This window comes from Pseudophryne corroboree, chromosome 4, assembly GCF_028390025.1.
Source record: "Pseudophryne corroboree isolate aPseCor3 chromosome 4, aPseCor3.hap2, whole genome shotgun sequence".
Lineage (NCBI taxonomy): Eukaryota > Metazoa > Chordata > Amphibia > Anura > Myobatrachidae > Pseudophryne > Pseudophryne corroboree.
In genome coordinates, this window is record NC_086447.1 from 884,032,145 (window position 1) to 884,046,710 (window position 14,566).

Here is a 14,566-nt window from a genome sequence, read left to right on the forward strand (position 1 = left end):
CCATATAAAACTGTTACATGACTCACAGTACTTAGAACTCAACAATAGGCTCTTTGGTATAAGCAAAGTCAGGCATCTAACATTGTAAATAAAAAGTATATAGATTTCATGGTAACTTTGAAATTAAATGGCCCATGGACAGTTTCTGCCCCCTGTCGGACGCACTTTGCCCACAGAGAGAAAAACTGCATTACAAGAGTCCTGTCTCACGTGGCGATGGGTTCCTTTATTAAGCACACAGAAGTACAATAGAGATTGCAGAAACAAAAATGTACTGCATCATGTCACTAGGTATCACACTCAGTGATGCCGCTAACAGTGAAGGGTAATTCCTGATTTACCATATAAATGAAATCATTGCATCAAAAACGTCTTGTTCAATTTACATATACGATCATTTCACACAGGGATGGATTCATTATTAAAGACGGAATATTTTTTGATTTTAATAACTGTGGAGCATATTTATCATAGTACGACAAGCCGTGTGGCCAGTGAATGCAGGAGTTTGTGCCTTTGGTAGAGATTTGGCCCGTGCATCAAGGTGTCACCACCTAGGCGAGTAATGCTTTTTCTGTTGTTGCTGGCTCACGTTGCTGCTAACAGAGGATAATGGGGCAGATGTGATGTATTAAGCCTGGAGAAGTGATAAAGCAGTGATAAGTGGAAGGTGAACACGCACCAGCCAATCAGCTCTTAACTGTCAATTTACATATTGGAGCTGATTGGCTAGTGTGTTATCACCTTGCACGTATCGCTGCTTTATCACTTCTCCAGGCTTAATGCATCTGCCCCAATAAATGAAATAAGACTAAGGGGTCTATGTACTAAGCTTTGCAGAGTGGGTGGAGATAAAGGGGTCTAATAAATAAGCCTTGGGTGGAGATACAGTGGATGAAGCTAAAGTACCAGCCAATCAGCTCCTAACTGTCATGTTACAGGCTGTGTTTGAAAAATGACAAGAGCTGGTTCATTGGTACTATGGGATTTAGTTACAATCCCTTGGAGAGAGATAAAGTGGACAGAGATAAAGTACCAGCCAATCAGCTCATAACTGTTATGTTACAGACGGTGTTTGAAAAATGACAGTTAGGGGCTGATTGGCTGGTACTTTAACTATCATTTAAGTTGGTCTGATTGGGCCTTTGTGGAGTTAGTGCCTAACCCTAACCTTCCCTCATAGGTGCCTAGAATAGTGTCGGTATTCCGGCGTCGGTAATCTGACTGCCGGGATCCCAACAGGTGGGATCCTGACTGCATCCCCACTTAAATATTGCCTCAAAAACACAAGGGTGGACAATCACCTTAGAAATTCATTGACATACTACACTATTGTATTGTCCAATTTTGTTTTTCATAAAAATCCAGTATATGACTGGAACCAAACCAGGAAGTACTTTGGAAGGAGAACTAAGAAAGAACCATCCTCTCAAGAATCTTTTTACATATAAGGCAGTGGTTCCCAAACTTTTTTGAATCACGGCACCCTAAAGTATCAGAATTTTTTTTTCAGGGCACCCCTAGGCCAAAAGTTTTTTTTATTTAGAAAGTTAGAAAGAATTATTAAATTAAGTAGATTGTGTTTATGTCATCCTTAGGTTAGTGATGAGCGGGTTCGGTTCCTCGGAATCCGAACCCCCCCGAACTTCACCGATTTTACACGGTTCTGAGGCGGACTCGAATCTTCCTGCCTTGCTCGGTTAACCCGAGCGCGCCCGAACGTCATCATCCCGCTGTCGGATTCTCGCGAGATTCGTATTCTATATAAGGAGCCGCGCGTCGCCGCCATTTTCACTCGTGCATTGGAGATGATAGGGAGAGGATGTGTGCAGCGTTCTCTCAGTTGTGTTCAGTGTGCTGCAAATATCTGTGCTCAGTGTGCTGCAAATATCTGTGCTCAGTGTGCTTGCAAATATCTGTGCTCAGTGTGCTGATAATATCTACGTTCTCTGCCTGAAAAACGCTCCATATCTGTGCTCAGTGTGCTGCAAATATCTGTGCTCAGTGTGCTTTATTGTGGGGACTGGGGACCACCAGTATTATATAGTAGGAGGACAGTGCAGAGTTTTGCTGACCAGTGACCACCAGTATTATACGTTCTCTGCCTGAAAAACGCTCCATATCTGTGCTGCATTGTAGTATACAGTAGGAGGACAGTGCAGAATTTTGCTGACCAGTGACCACCAGTATTATATCAGTACGGTACAGTAGTCCACTGCTCTAACTACCTCTGTGTCGTCAAGTATACTATCCATCCATACCTGTGGTGCATTTTAGTTGTTGTGCGCAGTATATATAGTAGGAGGACAGTGCATAATTTTGCTGACCACCAGTATATAATATATAGCAGTACGGTACAGTAGTCCACTGCTCTACCTACCTCTTTGTCGTCAAGTATACTATCCATCCATACCTGTGGTGCATTTTAGTTGTTGTGCACAGTATATATAGTAGGAGGACAGTGCAGAATTTTGCTGACCACCAGTATATAATATATAGCAGTACGGTACAGTAGGCCACTGCTCTACCTACCTCTGTGTCGTCAAGTATACTATCCATCCATACCTGTGGTGCATTTAAGTTTTGTGCAGTATATATAGTAGGAGGACAGTGCATAATTTTGCTGACCACCAGTATATAATATATAGCTGTACGGTACAGTAGGCCACTGCTCTACCTACCTCTGTGTCGTCAAGTATACTATCCATCCATACCTGTGGTGCATTTTAGTTGTTGTGCACAGTATATATATTAGGAGGACAGTGCATAATTTTGCTGACCACCAGTATATAATATATAGCAGTACGGTACAGTAGTCCACTGCTCTACCTACCTCTGTGTCGTCAAGTATACTATCCATCCATACCTGTGGTGCATTTTAGTTGTTGTGCGCAGTATATATAGTAGGAGGACAGTGCATAATTTTGCTGACCACCAGTATATAATATATAGCAGTACGGTACAGTAGTCCACTGCTCTACCTACCTCTGTGTCGTCAAGTATACTATCCATCCATACCTGTGGTGCATTTTAGTTGTTGTGCACAGTATATATAGTAGGAAGACAGTGCAGAATTTTGCTGACCACCAGTATATAATATATAGCAGTACGGTACAGTAGTCCACTGCTCTACCTACCTCTGTGTCGTCAAGTATACTATCCATCCATACCTGTGGTGCATTTTAGTTGTTGTGCGCAGTATATATAGCAGAATTTTGCTGACCACCAGTATATAATATATAGCCGTTCGGTACAGTAGTCAACTGCTATTGATATATTACTGGCATATAATTCCACACATTAAAAAATGGAGAACAAAAATGGGGAGGGTAAAATAGGGAAAGATCAAGATCCACTTCCACCTCGTGCTGAAGCTGCTGCCACTAGTCATGACTGAGACGATGAAATGCCATCAATGTCGTCTGCCAAGGCCGATGCCCAATGTCATAGTAGAGAGCATGTAAAATCCAAAAAACAAAAGTTCAGTAAAATGACCCAAAAATCAAAATTAAAAGCGTCTGAGGAGAAACGTAAACTTGCCAATATGCCATTTACGACACTGAGTGGCAAGGAACGGCTGAGGCCCTGGCCTATGTTCATGGCTAGTGGTTCAGCTTCACATGAGGATGGAAGCACTCATCCTCTCGCTAGAAAAATGAAAAGACTTAAGCTGGCAAAAGCACAGCAAAGAACTGTTCTTCTAAATCACAAATCCCCAAGGAGAGTCCAATTGTGTCGGTTGCGATGCCTGACCTTCCCAACACTGGACGGGAAGAGGTGGCGCCTTCCACCATTTGCACGCCCCCTGCAAGTGTTGGAAGGAGCACCCGCAGTCCAGTTCCTGATAGTCAAATTGAAGATGTCACTGTTGAAGTACACCAGGATGAGGAGGTGTTGCTGGCGCTGAGGAAGAAATTGACAAGGAGGATTCTGATGGTGAGGTGGTTTGTTTAAGTCAGGCAACCGGGGAGACACCTGTTGTCCGTGGGACGAATATGGCCATTGACATGCCTGGTCGAATTAAAAAAAAAAATCACCTCTTCGGTGTGGAATTATTTCAACAGAAATGCGGACAACTGGTGTCAAGCCGTGTGTTGCCTTTGTCAAGCTGTAATAAGTAGGGGTAAGAACGTTAACCACCTAGGAACATCCTCCCTTATACGTCACCTGGAGCGCATTCATCAGAAGTTCAAAAACTTTGGGTGACAGCGGAAGCAGTCCACTGCCAACTAAATCCCTTCCTCTTGTAACCAAGCTCCTGCAAAGCACACCACCAACTCCCTCAGTGTCAATTTCCTCCTTAGACAGGAAAGCCAATAGTCCTGCAGGCCATGTCACTGTCAAGTCTGACGAGTCCTCTCCTGCCTGGGATTCCTCCGATGCATCCTTGAGTGTAACGCCTACTGCTGCTGGCGCTGCTGTTGTTGCTGCTGGGAGTCGATCGTCATCCCAGAAAGGAAGTCGGAAGACCACTTGTACTACTTCCAGTAAGCAACTGACTGTCCAACAGTCCTTTGCGAGGAAGATGAAATATCACAGCAGTCATCGTCACAGAAGTTCAAAGACCTGCTGGTGAGAAAATTGTCAAGTCAAGCGGAACGTGACCCGTCAACAGCTCCTCCTTCACATTCTCCCGCAACTGGGGCTGCGAGGAAAAGGCTAAGAATTCCGAGCCCACCCGCTGGCGGTGATGCAGGGCAGTCTGGAGCGAGTGCTGACATCTGGTCCGGACTGAAGGACCTGCCAACGATTACTGACATGTCGTCTACTGTCACTGCATATGATTCTGTCACCATTGAAAGAATTGTGGAGGAATATATGAGTGACCGCATCCAAGTAGGCACGTCAGACAGTCTGTACGTATACTGGCAGGAAAAAGATGCAATTTGGAGGCCCTTGCACAAACTGGCTTTATTTTATTTCGGAGTGTGTACTCCGAAAGAGTGTTTAGTGCAGCCGCTCACCTTGTCAGCAATCGGCGTACGAGGTTACTTCCAAAAAATGTGGAGAAGATGATGTTCATCAAAATGAATTATAATCAATTCCTTCTTGGAGACATACACCAGCAATTGCCTCCAGAAAGTACACAGGGACCTGAGATGGTGGATTCCAGTGGGGACGAATTAATAATCTGTGAGGAGGGGGATGTACACAGTGAAAGGGGTGAGGAATCGGAGAATGAGGAGGAGGTGGACATCTTGCCTCTGTAGAGCCAGTTTGTGCAAGGAGAGATTGATTGCTTCCTTTTTGGTGGGGGCCCAAACCAACCAGTCATTTCAGTCACAGTCGTGTGGCAGACCCTGTCGCTGAAATTATGGGTTTGTTAAATTGTGTATGTCCTGTTTATACAACATAACGGTGGGTGGGAGGACCCAAGGACAATTCCATCTTGCACCTCTTTTTTTCTTTCATTTTTCTTTGCATCATGTGCTGTTTGGGGACTATTTTTTGAAGTGCCATCCTGTCTGACACTGCAGTGCCACTCCTAGATGGGCCAGTTGTTTGTGTCGGCCACTTGGGTCGCTTAGCTTAACCATCCAGCGACCTTGGTGCACCTCTTTTTTTCTTAGCATCAAGTACTGTTTGGGGACTATTTTTTAAATCTGCCATCCTGTCTGACACAGCAGTGCCACTCCTAGATGGGCCAGGTGTTTGTGTCGGTCACTTGGGTCGCATAGCTTAGCCATCCAGCGACCTTGGTGCACCTCTTTTTTTCTTTGCATCATGTGCTGTTTGGGGACAATTTTTTTAGGTGCCATCCTGTCTGACACTGCAGTGCCACTCCTAGATGGGCCAGGTGTTTGTGCCGGCCACTTGGGTCGCTTAGCTTAGTCATCCAGTGACCTTTTTAGGACTAAAAATAATATTGTGAGGTGTGAGGTGTTCAGAATAGACTGGAAATGAGTGGAAATGATTGTTATTGAGGTTAATAATACTATGGGATCAAAATGACCCCCCAATTCTATGATTTAAGCTGTTTTTGAGGAGTTTTTGCAAAAAAAACACCCGAATCCAAAACACACCCGAATTCCGAAAAAAAATTTCAGGGAGGTTTTGCCAAAACGCGTCCGAATCCAAAACACGGCCGCGGAACCGAATCCAAAACCAAAACACAAAACTCGAAAAATGTCCGGTGCACATCACTACCTTAGGTTCACTTGTGTGGTGAGGGACGAGATTTGCTTCTGTTTGTCCAAATACAGTACAGTACTTTATGATAGGAAGCCACCGGCACTGGTTTTATAATAATATTAATTTTAAAGGGTCCTGGACCACCAACCCAGGACACCCCTGCAAGTACCCCGGGGTACTCCAGGGCGGCCACGGCACACAGTTTGAGAACCACTGATATAAGGGAACGTTTGGTTTTCATTAACTTAATTTTTAGTAGTGATGAGCGGGTTCGGTTTCTCGGAAACCGAACCCCCCCGAACTTCACCCTTTTTACATGGGTCCGAGCCATACTCGGATTCTCCCGTATGGCTCGGTTAACCCGAGCGCGCCCGAACGTCATCATCCCGCTGTCGGATTCTCGCGAAATTCGGATTCTATATAAGCAGCCGCGCGTCGCCGCCATTTTCACTCTTGCATTGGAAATGTTAGGGAGAGGACGTGGCTGGCGTCCTCTCCGTTATTGTTGAACTTGATTGTGCACTATTGCTTAATTGTGGGGAGGGCTGGGGAGCAGCTGTATAATATAGGAGGAGTACAGTGCAGAGTTTTGCTGATCAGTGACCACCAGTTATCCGTTCTCTGCCTGAAAAAAACGCTCCATATCTGTGCTCAGTGTGCTGCATATATCTGTGCTCACACTGCTTAATTGTGGGGACTGGGGAGCAGCTGTATTATATAGCAGGAGTACAGTGCAGAGTTTTGCTGGCAGTGACCACCAGTATACGTTGTCTGCCTGAAAAACACTCCATATCTGTGCTCAGTGTGCTGCTTTATTGTGGGGACTGGGGACCACCAGTATAATATTATATAGGAGGAGTACAGTGTAGAGTTTTGCTGACCAGTGACCACCAGTATATAATATATAGCATTACGGTACAGTAGGCCACTGCTGTACCTACCTCTCTGTCGTCATTAAGTATACTATCCATCTAGATTCTATACCTGTGGTGCATTTCAGTTGTGCAGTTTGCTGACACAGTGACCACCAGTATATATAGCAGTACGGTACGGAAGGCCACTGCTGTACCTACCTCTGTGTCGTCATTAAGTATACTATCCATCTACATTCTATACCTGTGGTGCATTTTAGTTTTGCAGTTTGCTGACACAGTGACCACCAGTATACTATATATAGCAGTACGGTACGGAAGGCCACTGCTGTACCTACTTCTGTGTCGTCATTAAGTATACTATCCATCTACATTCTATACCTGTGGTGCATTTTAGTTTTGCAGTTTGCTGACACAGTGACCACCAGTATACTATATATAGCAGTACGGTACGGAAGGCCACTGCTGTACCTACCTCTGTGTCATCATTAAGTATACTATCCATCTACATTCTATACCTGTGGTGCATTTTAGTTTTGCAGTTTGCTGACACAGTGACCACCAGTATATTGTATATAGCAGTACGGTACGGAAGGCCACTGCTGTACCTACCTCTGTGTCGTCATTAAGTATACTATCCATCTACATTCTATACCTGTGGTGCATTTTAGTTTTGCAGATTGCTGACAGTGACCACCAGTATATATTAGAGATGAGCGGGTTCGGTTTCTTTGAATCCGAACCCGCACGAACTTCACTTTTTTTTTCACGGGTCCGAGCGACTCGGATCTTCCCGCCTTGCTCGGTTAACCCGAGCGCGCCCGAACGTCATCATGACGCTGTCGGATTCTCGCGAGACTCGGATTCTATATAAGGAGCTGCGCGTCGCCGCCATTTTCACACGTGCATTGAGATTGATAGGGAGAGGACGTGGCTGGCGTCCTCTCCATTAGAATAGATTAGAAGAGAGAGAGAGAGAGATTGTGCAGACAGAGTTTACCACAGTGACCAGTGCAGTTGTTGTTAAGTTAACTTTTATTTAATATATCCGTTCTCTGCTATATCCGTTCTCTGCCTGAAAAAAACGATACACAGCAGTCACACAGTGTGACTCAGTCTGTGTGCACTCAGCTCAGCCCAGTGTGCTGCACATCAATGTATAAAAGCTTATAATAATTGTGGGGGAGACTGGGGAGCACTGCAGGTTGTTATAGCAGGAGCCAGGAGTACATAATATTATATTAATTTAAAATTAAACAGTGCACACTTTTGCTGCAGGAGTGCCACTGCCAGTGTGACTAGTGGTGACCAGTGCCTGACCACCAGTATAGTAGTATATTGTTGTATACTATCTCTTTATCAACCAGTCTATATTAGCAGCAGACACAGTACAGTGCGGTAGTTCACGGCTGTGGCTACCTCTGTGTCGGCAGTCGGCACTCGGCAGGCAGTCCGTCCATCCATAATTGTATAATTATATACCACCTAACCGTGGTATTTTTTTTTCTTTCTTTATACCGTCGTCATAGTCATACTAGTTGTTACGAGTATACTACTATCTCTTTATCAACCAGTGTACAGTGCGGTAGTTCACGGCTGTGGCTACCTCTGTGTCGGCAGTCGGCAGGCAGTCCGTCCATCCATAATTGTATTATTATAATATATACCACCTAACCGTGGTTTTTTTTTCATTCTTTATACCGTCATAGTGTCATACTAGTTGTTACGAGTATACTACTATCTCTTTATCAACCAGTGTACAGTGCGGTAGTTCACGGCTGTGGCTACCTCTGTGTCGGCAGTCGGCAGGCAGTCCGTCCATCCATAATTGTATTATAATATATACCACCTAACCGTGGTTTTTTTTTCATTCTTTATACCGTCATAGTGTCATACTAGTTGTTACGAGTATACTACTATCTCTTTATCAACCAGTGTACAGTGCGGTAGTTCACGGCTGTGGCTACCTCTGTGTCGGCAGTCGGCAGGCAGTCCGTCCATCCATAATTGTATTATAATATATACCACCTAACCGTGGTTTTTTTTTCATTCTTTATACCGTCATAGTCAGTCATACTAGTTGTTACGAGTATACTACTATCTCTTTATCAACCAGTGTACAGTGCGGTAGTTCACGGCTGTGGCTACCTCTGTGTCGGCACTCGGCAGGCAGTCCGTCCATCCATAATTGTATTATAATATATACCACCTAACCGTGGTTTTTTTTTCATTCTTTATACCGTCATAGTGTCATACTAGTTGTTACGAGTATACTACTATCTCTTTATCAACCAGTGTACAGTGCGGTAGTTCACGGCTGTGGCTACCTCTGTGTCGGCAGTCGGCAGGCAGTCCGTCCATCCATAATTGTATTATAATATATACCACCTAACCGTGGTTTTTTTTTCATTCTTTATACCGTCATAGTGTCATACTAGTTGTTACGAGTATACTACTATCTCTTTATCAACCAGTGTACAGTGCGGTAGTTCACGGCTGTGGCTACCTCTGTGTCGGCAGTCGGCAGGCAGTCCGTCCATCCATAATTGTATTATAATATATACCACCTAACCGTGGTTTTTTTTTCATTCTTTATACCGTCATAGTCAGTCATACTAGTTGTTACGAGTATACTACTATCTCTTTATCAACCAGTGTACAGTGCGGTAGTTCACGGCTGTGGCTACCTCTGTGTCGGAACTCGGCAGGCAGTCCGTCCATCCATAATTGTATTACAATATATACCACCTAACCGTGGTTTTTTTTTCATTCTTTATACCGTCATAGTCAGTCATACTAGTTGTTACGAGTATACTACTATCTCTTTATCAACCAGTGTACAGTGCGGTAGTTCACGGCTGTGGCTACCTCTGTGTCGGAACTCGGCAGGCAGTCCGTCCATCCATAATTGTATTACAATATATACCACCTAACCGTGGTTTTTTTTTCATTCTTTATACCGTCATAGTCAGTCATACTAGTTGTTACGAGTATACTACTATCTCTTTATCAACCAGTGTACAGTGCGGTAGTTCACGGCTGTGGCTACCTCTGTGTCGGAACTCGGCAGGCAGTCCGTCCATCCATAATTGTATTACAATATATACCACCTAACCGTGGTTTTTTTTTCATTCTTTATACCGTCATAGTCAGTCATACTAGTTGTTACGAGTATACTACTATCTCTTTATCAACCAGTGTACAGTGCGGTAGTTCACGGCTGTGGCTACCTCTGTGTCGGAACTCGGCAGGCAGTCCGTCCATCCATAATTGTATTATTATAATATATACCACCTAACCGTGGTTTTTTTTTCATTCTTTATACCGTCATAGTGTCATACTAGTTGTTACGAGTATACTACTATCTCTTTATCAACCAGTGTACAGTGCGGTAGTTCACGGCTGTGGCTACCTCTGTGTCGGCAGTCGGCAGGCAGTCCGTCCATCCATAATTGTATTATAATATATACCACCTAACCGTGGTTTTTTTTTCATTCTTTATACCGTCATAGTCAGTCATACTAGTTGTTACGAGTATACTACTATCTCTTTATCAACCAGTGTACAGTGCGGTAGTTCACGGCTGTGGCTACCTCTGTGTCGGAACTCGGCAGGCAGTCCGTCCATCCATAATTGTATTACAATATATACCACCTAACCGTGGTTTTTTTTTCATTCTTTATACCGTCATAGTCAGTCATACTAGTTGTTACGAGTATACTACTATCTCTTTATCAACCAGTGTACAGTGCGGTAGTTCACGGCTGTGGCTACCTCTGTGTCGGCACTCGGCAGGCAGTCCGTCCATCCATAATTGTATTACAATATATACCACCTAACCGTGGTTTTTTTATACCACCTAACCGTGGCAGTCCGTCCATAATTGTATACTAGTATCCAATCCATCCATCTCCATTGTTTACCTGAGGTGCCTTTTAGTTCTGCCTATAAAATATGGAGAACAAAAAAGTTGAGGTTCCAAAATTAGGGAAAGATCAAGATCCACTTCCACCTCGTGCTGAAGCTGCTGCCACTAGTCATGGCCGAGACGATGAAATGCCAGCAACGTCGTCTGCCAAGGCCGATGCCCAATGTCATAGTACAGAGCATGTCAAATCCAAAACACCAAATATCAGAAAAAAAAGGACTCCAAAACCTAAAATAAAATTGTCGGAGGAGAAGCGTAAACTTGCCAATATGCCATTTACCACACGGAGTGGCAAGGAACGGCTGAGGCCCTGGCCTATGTTCATGGCTAGTGGTTCAGCTTCACATGAGGATGGAAGCACTCAGCCTCTCGCTAGAAAACTGAAAAGACTCAAGCTGGCAAAAGCACCGCAAAGAACTGTGCGTTCTTTGAAATCCCAAATCCACAAGGAGAGTCCAATTGTGTCGGTTGCGATGCCTGACCTTCCCAACACTGGACGTGAAGAGCATGCGCCTTCCACTATTTGCATGCCCCCTGCAAGTGCTGGAAGGAGCACCCGCAGTCCAGTTCCTGATAGTCAGATTGAAGATGTCAGTGTTGAAGTACACCAGGATGAGGAGGATATGGGTGTTGCTGGCGCTGGGGAGGAAATTGACCAGAAGGATTCTGATGGTGAGGTGGTTTGTTTAAGTCAGGCACCCGGGGAGACACCTGTTGTCCGTGGGAGGAATATGGCCGTTGACATGCCAGGTGAAAATACCAAAAAAATCAGCTCTTCGGTGTGGAGGTATTTCACCAGAAATGCGGACAACAGGTGTCAAGCCGTGTGTTCCCTTTGTCAAGCTGTAATAAGTAGGGGTAAGGACGTTAACCACCTCGGAACATCCTCCCTTATACGTCACCTGCAGCGCATTCATAATAAGTCAGTGACAAGTTCAAAAACTTTGGGTGACAGCGGAAGCAGTCCACTGACCAGTAAATCCCTTCCTCTTGTAACCAAGCTCACGCAAACCACCCCACCAACTCCCTCAGTGTCAATTTCCTCCTTCCCCAGGAATGCCAATAGTCCTGCAGGCCATGTCACTGGCAAGTCTGACGAGTCCTCTCCTGCCTGGGATTCCTCCGATGCATCCTTGCGTGTAACGCCTACTGCTGCTGGCGCTGCTGTTGTTGCCGCTGGGAGTCGATGGTCATCCCAGAGGGGAAGTCGTAAGCCCACTTGTACTACTTCCAGTAAGCAATTGACTGTTCAACAGTCCTTTGCGAGGAAGATGAAATATCACAGCAGTCATCCTACTGCAAAGCGGATAACTGAGTCCTTGACAACTATGTTGGTGTTAGACGTGCGTCCGGTATCCGCCGTTAGTTCACAGGGAACTAGACAATTTATTGAGGCAGTGTGCCCCCGTTACCAAATACCATCTAGGTTCCACTTCTCTAGGCAGGCGATACCGAGAATGTACACGGACGTCAGAAAAAGACTCACCAGTGTCCTAAAAAATGCAGTTGTACCCAATGTCCACTTAACCACGGACATGTGGACAAGTGGAGCAGGGCAGGGTCAGGACTATATGACTGTGACAGCCCACTGGGTAGATGTATGGACTCCCGCCGCAAGAACAGCAGCGGCGGCACCAGTAGCAGCATCTCGCAAACGCCAACTCTTTCCTAGGCAGGCTACGCTTTGTATCACCGCTTTCCAGAATACGCACACAGCTGAAAACCTCTTACGGCAACTGAGGAAGATCATCGCGGAATGGCTTACCCCAATTGGACTCTCCTGTGGATTTGTGGCATCGGACAACGCCAGCAATATTGTGTGTGCATTAAATATGGGCAAATTCCAGCACGTCCCATGTTTTGCACATACCTTGAATTTGGTGGTGCAGAATTTTTTAAAAAACGACAGGGGCGTGCAAGAGATGCTGTCGGTGGCCAGAAAAATTGCGGGACACTTTCGGCGTACAGGCACCACGTACAGAAGACTGGAGCACCACCAAAAACTACTGAACCTGCCCTGCCATCATCTGAAGCAAGAAGTGGTAACGAGGTGGAATTCAACCCTCTATATGCTTCAGAGGTTGGAGGAGCAGCAAAAGGCCATTCAAGCCTATACAATTGAGCACGATATAGGAGATGGAATGCACCTGTCTCAAGTGCAGTGGAGAATGATTTCAACGTTGTGCAAGGTTCTGATGCCCTTTGAACTTGCCACACGTGAAGTCAGTTCAGACACTGCCAGCCTGAGTCAGGTCATTCCCCTCATCAGGCTTTTGCAGAAGAAGCTGGAGGCATTGAAGAAGGAGCTAACACGGAGCGATTCCGCTAGGCATGTGGGACTTGTGGATGCAGCCCTTAATTCGCTTAACAAGGATTCACGGGTGGTCAATCTGTTGAAATCAGAGCACTACATTTTGGCCACCGTGCTCGATCCTAGATTTAAAGCCTACCTTGGATCTCTCTTTCCGGCAGACACAGGTCTGCTGGGGTTGAAAGACCTGCTGGTGACAAAATTGTCAAGTCAAGCGGAACGCGACCTGTCAACATCTCCTCCTTCACATTCTCCCGCAACTGGGGGTGCGAGGAAAAGGCTCAGAATTCCGAGCCCACCCGCTGGCGGTGATGCAGGGCAGTCTGGAGCGACTGCTGATGCTGACATCTGGTCCGGACTGAAGGACCTGCCAACGATTACGGACATGTCGTCTACTGTCACTGCATATGATTCTCTCAACATTGATAGAATGGTGGAGGATTATATGAGTGACCGCATCCAAGTAGGCACGTCACACAGTCCGTACTTATACTGGCAGGAAAAAGAGGCAATTTGGAGGCCCTTGCACAAACTGGCTTTATTCTACCTAAGTTGCCCTCCCACAAGTGTGTACTCCGAAAGAGTGTTTAGTGCCGCCGCTCACCTTGTCAGCAATCGGCGTACGAGGTTACATCCAGAAAATGTGGAGAAGATGATGTTCATTAAAATGAATTATAATCAATTCCTCCGCGGAGACATTGACCAGCAGCAATTGCCTCCACAAAGTACACAGGGAGCTGAGATGGTGGATTCCAGTGGGGACGAATTGATAATCTGTGAGGAGGGGGATGTACACGGTGATATATCGGAGGGTGAAGATGAGGTGGACATCTTGCCTCTGTAGAGCCAGTTTGTGCAAGGAGAGATTAATTGCTTCTTTTTTGGGGGGGGTCCAAACCAACCCGTCATATCAGTCACAGTCGTGTGGCAGACCCTGTCACTGAAATGATGGGTTGGTTAAAGTGTGCATGTCCTGTTTTGTTTATACAACATAAGGGTGGGTGGGAGGGCCCAAGGATAATTCCATCTTGCACCTCTTTTTTCTTTTCTTTTTCTTTGCATCATGTGCTGATTGGGGAGGGTTTTTTGGAAGGGACATCCTGCGTGACACTGCAGTGCCACTCCTAGATGGGCCCGGTGTTTGTGTCGGCCACTAGGGTCGCTAATCTTACTCACACAGCTACCTCATTGCGCCTCTTTTTTTCTTTGCGTCATGTGCTGTTTGGGGAGGGTTTTTTGGAAGGGACATCCTGCGTGACACTGCAGTGCCACTCCTAGATGGGCCCGGTGTTTGTGTCGGCCACTAGGGTCGCTAATCTTACT